The sequence below is a fragment of the Hemitrygon akajei genome, chromosome 27, assembly GCF_048418815.1.
Source record: "Hemitrygon akajei chromosome 27, sHemAka1.3, whole genome shotgun sequence".
Taxonomy (NCBI): domain Eukaryota; kingdom Metazoa; phylum Chordata; class Chondrichthyes; order Myliobatiformes; family Dasyatidae; genus Hemitrygon; species Hemitrygon akajei.
In genome coordinates, this window is record NC_133150.1 from 46,776,894 (window position 1) to 46,784,029 (window position 7,136).

Here is a 7,136-nt window from a genome sequence, read left to right on the forward strand (position 1 = left end):
TCTGACGGAACATGGAGTTAAATGTGCAGAAAGAATAAGTAAATTTAGGAAGGACAACAAAATTCAAGGGGCATATAGCCCGATGGGAGTTCGGGGAGCTAGGTTAAGCACAATAGGCAGCGATTTAAACAGAGAGAGGAGAAATGGGCTAAAAATTCTATATCTGAATGCACGAAGTGTCAGAAATAAGGCAGATGAGCTTGAAGCTCAGGTGCGAATGGGTAACTATGATGTTGTTGGGATAACGGAGACATGGCTGCAGGGAGATCAGACCTGGGAAATGAATGTACAAAGGTATACGTGCTATCGTAGGGACAGAAATGTGGGCAGAGGGGGTGGGATGGCCCGGTTGGTGAGGAATGAGATTCAGTCCTTTGCAAGGGGGGACATAGGATCAGGAGAAGTAGAGTCTGTGTGGATAGAACTGAGGAACAGTAAGGGCAAAAAGACCCTAATGGGTGTTGTCTACAGGCTCCCAAACAGTAGCATGGATATTGGGTGCATTGAATAGGGAGTTAACATTGGCATGTGGCAAAGGTAATGTCGCAGTAGTTATAGGGGATTTCAACATGCAGGTGAACTGGGAGAATCAGGTTGGTGCTGGACCCCAGGATAGGGAGTCTGTAGAGTGCCTACGGGATGCATTCTTGGAACAGCACACAGTACTCCAAATGTGGCCTAACCAGAGTTTTATAGAGCTGCATCATTTCAACACGTCTCTTAAACTCTATCCCTCGACTTATGAAAGCTTTCTTAACTACCCTATCTACCTGTGAGGTACCATCATGAACTCCCACAGCCCCCCCTCCCCGGATGAACCTGTGATTTCAGTCTATGAGGCCAACATGAGAGCGTTCTTCAGGGGGGTGAACACACAGAAAGCATCCAGCCCAGGTGGGGTACCTGACCGAGTACTAAAGACCTGTGCTGATCTGGTGGCCAGAGCGTTCACTGGGACCATTACACTCTCACTTTGGCAGGCTGAGGTACGCACCCACTTCAAACAGGCTTCGATTATGCCAGGGGCTAAGAAGAACATGCCGACCTGCCTCAGGGAATATTATCCAGTAGCACTTACACTCACAGTGATAAAGTGTTTTGAGAAGTTGGTGATGGAACATATCAACTCCTGCCTGAGAAATGACTTGGATCTGCTCCAATTTGCCTACCAGAGCAACAGCAGATGCCATTTCATTGGCTCTTTACTCAACCCTGGAAACGTGGAGAGCAAAGATGCTCTTTATCGACTACAGTTTGACATTCAATACTATCATCCCCTCAAAAGTAATCAATAAGCTTCAAGACCTTGACCTAAATGCCTCCTTGTGTAGTTGGATCCTTGATTTGCAGACCCTAATCAGTTTGGAGCGGCAACAACATTTCTCCACTATCTCCATCAGCAGAGGTGCACCATGAAGCTGTGTGCTTAGTCCCTGCTCTGCTCACTTTACACTTATGGCTGTGCGGCTAAACACAGCTCCAATGCCATATTTAAGTTTGCTGATGACACCACTATTGTGGGCCGAAGCAATGGTGGCAATGAATCAGCACTCAGGAGGGAGATTGAAAATCTGGCTGAGTGGTGGCATAACAACAACCTCTCACTCAATGTCAGCAAGACCAAGGAGCTGGATATTGACTTCAGGAGGAGAAAGCTGGAGTCATTGAGCTAGTTCTCATCAGGGGATCAGAAGAGGAGAGGGTCAGCAACTTTAAATTCTTCTGTGTTATCAATTTAGAAGACCTGTCCTGGGCTCACCACTTAAATGCAATTACAGAGAAAGTGCAGTAGTACCTCTTCTTCCTTAGAAGCTTGTGAAGGTTTGGCATGACATCTAAAACTTTGACAAACTTCTATAGATGTGTGGTGGAGAGAATATTGATTGGCTACATCATGCCCTTGAACAGAATGTCCTATAAAAAGTAATGGATACAGTCTGGGTCCATCATGAGCAAAGCACTGGCAACACACACAAAATTCTGGAGGAACTCAGCAGGCCAGATAGCGTCTAGCTGAGACCCTTCCAAAACGTTGTATGTTTACTCAGGTCTTTTAGGGGCAGAAGGGCCTTTTCCTGTGCTGTAGTGGTTCTATGCTCTATGACTCTAAGACATCCCATTGTTTCCTCCACAGGAACATGCAACTCCATTGATGAATAGGATTCATAGTCCTTGCCCAGATGGGCTCTATTGTAGTCGACTGTGGATTGATAGCACGAGTTTTTGACTCTTATTGCATGATGGACATACCATTTGTGCCTGCTGCCTTGTATGTACTAGATGTGCTTTGTGCTGAGTATGACTGTTGGTGTTATGTTTTGCACCCTGACCCTGGAGTAACACTCTCTCCTTTGGCTGTATTCATGAGTATTCGTGTATGGTTGAATGACAATTAAACTTGAATTGAATTGAAATATGTGGGGCATAGACACAGCTGATAGAGTCTTTTTCTCAGGGTGGTAATGTCAAGGACATAGCTTTAATATGAGAGAGGGAGAATATAAAGGAGTCAATTTTTTTTATACAGACAGTGGTGAGTTGCTGCCAAGCAATGTTCCCACTAATTTCTAATGATCAGTGTGCACAAGAATCAAGTGCTGTGCAATTTTTTGTCCAGTGACAACAACATATGCACACTGAATTCTATATATATAGAGGGTTTTATTTTAACAGCTAGCAAGACACTTTCAGCAGGAACTTTGATCTTCTCTGGGCTTGATCGTTTGAACATTTGCATCGTGACAATACACACAGGTAGCACCAGTTTCCGTATCGTACATAAATATTTCAGTAACTGCTCGTTCCTGACTTCACGAGCTTTCGATGTAGCAGTTTCTACTGTTTCATTAGCCATTCCGCTTTCAATGAACTAGCTGCTTCACACCCTTTCCTTCTTTGACATAGTGAATCAATCATACCGTCAATAAAAACAGTATAATTAAGCCAGTTCTAAAACTTGTAGACAAATCATTGTAAACTCCACATTGTCAGCACCATCCGCATCAGAAACCGGAGAAGGAAATGTGATTGTGTACAATCGTGAAATATACTTAACATGCCAATGAGTTAGACTGTGACAACCTTTAGTGCGCAGTTTAAATTCCCTTGTGTGCTAGCAGCAAAAGATGCGTGGGCACGCTCACCCCAGAGGGAACACTGTTGCCAAGGTGGGCAGTGGAAGCAGAAACAACAGCAACCTTTATGTAGTATTTAAAAATAGACACAGGGGCAGAGTGATGTACCCTACATGCGGGCAAATAGATGCATTTCGATCGATGTCACAGTCAGTGCAGACATAAAAGACCTAACGGCCAGTTCTTGTGTTCTACGTTCGGCACGGTTAGCACATACCGTAGTTTCACAGTGCCAGTTTTCACCTATCAGAGTTCAATTCTGGCCGCTGCCTTTAAGGAGTTTGTGCGTTCTCCTTGTGACTGCGTGCGTTTCCTCCCACATTGCAAGATGTACGAGTTAAGGTTGGTACGTTATGGGCACGCTACGTTGCACTGGATGCTAGTGACACTTGCCCCAGCTCAATCCTCATTGATTTGATGCAAACGATGCATCTGACTATATGTTTCAATGTACATGTGGCAAATAAAGATAATCTTTAAAAAAGAACTATAATCTTTCTGCATTCTGAAGCAAAGGGACAGACTGGAGCCAAGATCGGGATGTGTGTGATCACTTCTTAACTGTTGAACATCTTGAATGTTCCTAACCACATTAGTGATTAACAACAGGTAAATGGTAACCTGTTGGAGAGAGGTGTGCCCTAATTCTGGGCCCTGCACGGTGTGAGAATGTTTGGCTGCAACAAGCCAGTGTGGAGCTTTCGACGTGTTCTTTGACAGGGTCACAGTGCGTAAATAACAGAGCAAACCATGGTGACTGGAACAAGAGCAACAACACTGTCCCAATGCTCAATCCTCCTACAAGTGACCAGGTGCTGTGTCTCACCATGGCCAATGTGAGAAGAACCCTGTGCAGGGTCAACCCACAGAAGGCTCAGGAAGTGGGAATAAAGGAATCCTATTCTGGCTGGCTGCTTGTTACCAGTGGAGTTCCACAGGGGTTGGTGTTGGGACCACTGCTTTTTACAATGTATGTCAATGAATTGGACTATGGTATTAATAGATTTGTGGCTAAATTTGCCAATGATACAAAGATAGGTGGAGGGGCGGGTAGTGTTGAGAAAACAGAGAGCCTGCAGAGAGACTTAGATAGTTTAGTGGAATGGGCAAAGAAGTGGCAAATGAAATATAATGTTGGAAAGCGTATGGTCATGCACTTTGGTGGAAGAAATAATCGGGCAGACTATTATCTAGATGGGGAGAGAATTCAAAATGCAGAGATGTAAAGGGACTTGGGAATCCTTGTGCAAGATATACTAAAGGTTAACCTCCAGGTTGAGTCGGTTGTGAAGAAGGTGAATGCAAAGTTGGCTTTCATTTATAGAGGTATAGAATATAAGAACAGGGATGTGATGTTGAGGCTCTATAAGGCACTTGTGAGACCACACTTGGTGTATTGTGTGAAGTTTTGGGCTCCTTCTTTAAAAAAGATATTCTGGCATTGGAGAGGGTTCAGAAAAGATTCATAAGAATGATTCCAGGAATGAAAGGGTTACCATATGAGGAACATTTGGCAGCTCTTGGGCTGTATTCCCTGGAGTTCAGGAGAATGAGGGGGGATCTCATAGAAACATTCTGAATGTTAAAAGGTCAAAACGGGTTAGATATGGCAAAGTTATTTCCATATTCTAGGACAAGAGAGCATGACTTCAGGATTGAAGGACGTCCTTTTAGAACTGAGATGCGGAGAAATTACTTTAGTCAGAGGGTGGTAAATTTGTGGAATTTTTGCGAGTGGTGTGGAGACCCAGTCATTGGGTGCATTTAAGGCAGAGATAGACAGGTTCTTGATTAGCCAGGGCATCAAAGGCTATGGGGAGAAGGCAGGTGAGTGGGGAAGAGTGGAAGAGTTGGATCAGCCCATGATTGAATGGCGGAGCAGACTCAATGGACCGAATGGCCTACTTCTGCTGCTGTATCTTATGGTCTTATCATTCTCATCATGGGTGCCCCCAGGGCTGTGTGCTGAGCCCATGGCTGTACACTCTGAGGGGAGGATGCTGCAGAGGCTACGGAGCATTATGGACAATCCCTCTGCCCCCTCCATGACCTACTGGGCAAACAGAGGAGCACCTTTAGTAACAGTCTGATTCCACCCAGGTGCATCACTGAACGCCACGGGAACTCCTTTCTCCCTGTGGCTATAAGACTCTACAACTCCTCCTCCTTAAGTGTACAAACATATGGTTTCATTGCACATCTGTATTTTACTCTATTACTTTTAAATGCATATTTTGCATTTTTCCATAACTCAATGCTTACATTTTGCATTTTAAAGTATATATTTCTGACTGAACAACCTTGCAACAATAATTGAATTGAATTGAATTGACTTTATTTCTAACATCCTTCACATTCATGAGCAGTAAAAATCTTTACGTTACATCTCCATCAGGATAAACAAAGTTTTATCTTATCATATCTGATATTAAGTGTTCCTGTTTGTTTAAATAACTCATTACAGGTTATACGTATAAATACGTGAATTGCTTACGTCATCGTGCTACCACATGATATGCAAGTGCCTCACTTAAAGTAAACATGAAGTTAGTCCCACATTTCAGACTCCCACATCTTCTTTTGAATTAGTATAATGTTTTGAAGTTTCAAAACATAACATTGGTGATGGTTGATAGATACTTGATTAGTCAGGGCGTGAAAGGATACGGGGAAAAGGGAAGAGATTGAGGCTCAGAGGGAAATGGATCAGCCATGATGAAATGGCAGAGCAGTCTCAATGGGCCAAAAGGCCTAATTATGCTCCAATGTCTTATGGTCTTATCTATTTTCTTTTTGATATTTAGCATTTTCGGTAACACATTTCGTTAAAATGGATTGAAGAGTTTAGAAAGGAATGGTATCTATAGGGAGAGGTTTGGACACATTTGTCCCTGGGGCACTGGAGGCTGTGTTGGCAGAAGTTCATTCAACAATGAGAGACATAGAAAGGGTAGGCAGTGTCTTTTTCCTAGGGTGGAAATGTCAAGCACTTGAGGAACAGCTCAAAAGGGAAGCTTAAAGAAGGTTCATATGCTGGAAATCTGGAGCAACACACAAAATGTTGGAGGAATACAGCAGGTCTGGCAGCATTATGGTCCGCAAGTCTGGAGGTTAGAGGCTTGACACCTACGAGCCCAGGGTCACAGTCTGGAGGCAGCCTATCCTGAGGCTGGAAGCCCGTCTTTGTGTTTGGTGTGTTGTCTGTCTGTGTTCCACTGAACATTGTTGGCATGTGGAGCGACACTTCCAGGCTGACTGCAGCACATCCTTACTTTGCATTTGTTGTTGATGCAAATGACACATTTCACTGTATGTTTTGATGTACAGGTTTATTTTTTTAGCGGCCATTCTTGTCTGGTGCGTGGTATTAGGATTGGTCTCCTTTCGGATTAACCTGGTCACAATATGAACGTTCCTGACTCGACCCTTGTTTTTTTCTTTTACGAGGCCGAGTGGCTAACTCGGCATTCAACCCGGCACGGATGGAAAGCATGCTAGGGGGTGGCCCGACTTGGATTAGAACTCGGAAGCCTTCGCTCCGGAGCCCGGCGCTGATGCCATTGCGCCACCAGTCGGCCAGATGTACAGGCGATAAATTCATAAACCAAATCTAATGGCTGGAGTGAAATGGACAGACAGTGTTGTGCTCCGAGACCCTTCATCAGGACTGGAAAGAGGGGAGATAGTCAGCATAAAGAAGTGAGGCCAAGGACAGGAGTAAGAGCTGGCAGGTGATAGGTGGATCCAGGTGAAGGTGGTGATAGACAGGTGAGGGAGAAGGAGAGAGTGGGACTGATGTAAGAAGCTGCAATGCGATAGGTGGAAGCATCAAAGCTGAAGAAGGTGGAATCTGATAGGAGAGGATAGTGGACCATGAAATAGAGTTGAGAAGGGGTGGGGAAATACAGGAGTATAGGTGTGAGCATACAGCTTTACAGCATTGTAAGATCAGGGTTCAATTCCCAGTACTGTCTGTAAGGAGTTTCTACGTAGTCTCAGTGA